This window comes from Cynara cardunculus, assembly GCF_001531365.2.
Source record: "Cynara cardunculus var. scolymus isolate 2C chromosome LG 10, CcrdV1, whole genome shotgun sequence".
Taxonomy (NCBI): domain Eukaryota; kingdom Viridiplantae; phylum Streptophyta; class Magnoliopsida; order Asterales; family Asteraceae; genus Cynara; species Cynara cardunculus.
Window position 1 is genome coordinate 24,993,082 of NC_037537.1, and position 2,292 is coordinate 24,995,373.

Genomic DNA, 2,292 nt, shown 5'->3' on the forward strand with positions numbered 1-2,292 from the left:
GTTTAAACCCTTTCACACACACACACACATATATATATATATATATATATATATATATATAGGTGGAGGTTCAAACGAGAACCCCTATGATTTACGAGAACGCAAGAACAATTTAATAACCTCAAACTTTTTTAATTAATAAATTAACTTATATTAAATATAAATAAATTAATAAGGGCAGTAATGTAATTAAGTAATTTTTATTTTATTTTAATTAGTCATAATTATCCTTTTTTTCCTGCACGTTCGTTTCCACTCTCTTATCTCCCCTTGTGATAATTATGTGATTGTATAACCATAACCTATCGAAACCATGATCAATCAAGTGTAACCATAACCTATTGAAATCATGAGTAATTGTTGTGATAAATGTGTGATTGTCTAACCCTAACCGATCGAAACCATGATTAAATTGAGTGCGCAAGTGATGTTATAATAGTGATATCACATGATTATCACACTCATATCACACCAAATCGTTTAGTGGATTTCGCCTGAAATCGTTGTGATAAATGTGTAATTGTCTAACTCTAACCGATCGAAACAATGATCAAATCGAATGCGTTGTTATGATAGTGATATCACATGATTATCACACCAAATCGGTAGTCGGTTTTCTAAGTTAACCCTAGTCGAGCGGAATTCTTGTGATAATTATGTAATAATCACATGATTATCACACCAAATCGTGTTGATATTAGCGATAATGTGATAATTGTGTGATAATCACATGATTATCACACTCATATCACACCCAAATCACACCAAATCGTGTTGATATAAGCGATAATGTGATAATTGTATGATAATCACATCTATATCACATGATAATCAAATGATTAACCGTTTATAGATAATGATAATCATGATCGTGTAATCGTGTTAAAAGAGCTTATGATATCATTTCCATTATTACCCTTTTAGTTTTGATATTTTTTGAATCTTTTTAAATTTCAATCTTAATTTTAAAAATCTTTTATTTTTATTTTTTATCACAATATGAGGTTATTGAGTTGTTATCGCGTTCTTGTAAATCATAGAAGTTCTCGTTTGAACCCTTCTCTCTATATATATATATATATTTCAAATACAAACCGCCTCAATTTTATACAAACTAATAATAACCAATCACATAAATTCATTTATTTTTCTTTATTTTTAATTTATAAAGACATTATGATCTTTTGAGATTACAACAGTTTAACTTGATTATATTTTGTGCTAATTTTTTAGAGTTGATTTACATTTTTTGCTTATATTGATATCAACATATTAAGTTGCTTATAATTATGTAAACCATAATTAACATGTTGATTGGGGATAACGTTTTAGGGTTAACGTGTATAGTTTTTAGCCAACTGTTTAGACTCTAGTGTTAGTTGTTCAGGGTTAATTTAGTAATTTTATTTATTATTCAAATGAAAAATATCATCTGATCTGATTGTATCCGATAGACCTATAATCCTTGAATAAAAGTACACGAATAATTAATTGATTTTAAGTTCTAGTAGATAAATTCTCCAAAGAAAATCAACATATAATTTTTTTTAATAACTTAAATATTGAATTTTCATTTTAATCCCTATTTTGTGTAACTTACTTTTAAAACTTTCATTTTGCTACCTAATATGTAAAGTTTAAACATTTAAGTACGCGGGTAACAGATTGAAGTATTAAGCGGTTATCATGCTGATGTGACACCCAACTCAATATTATTTGCTCAAGTGGTTAGTGATATAGATTTTTTTTAATCTAAAACTAATCTTCAACCAGTTACCCGAGTACTTAAATGTTTAATATTTTACATCTTAGATACCAAAATAAAGTTATGGAAATACGTTACCTAAAATAAGAATAAAGTTAAAGTATGTTATATTTTTATGCAATTTGCCCTAACCAAAAATCGAGTTCTTTGGGCTTTAGTGATGTTACAATTATAAGAACATCTTAATCATTTTGTACTAAACCATTCAACAACTGTCAACCAATTCTTTAATTTCTCAAAAACAAAATTTTTTGTAAAGTTAAATATATTTTTTGTAAAATTTAAAGTTTTAATTTTTTTTATTTTAAAGAAATCTTTAAAAACCTGTTTAAAGACGCTTTTTACCCTCCATGTTTTAAAGCTTTTAATTTGATAAAAATTAATATAAACGTTTTAAAGACGTAAGAAATATGATTATGGAGTTATTCATTAAAATGGAAAAATCACATGTCATCCTTTTAATATAATTTCCCCAATAAATGTTATGCATTTAATTTCCTACTTTAAAAAAACGTTTAACATGTCGT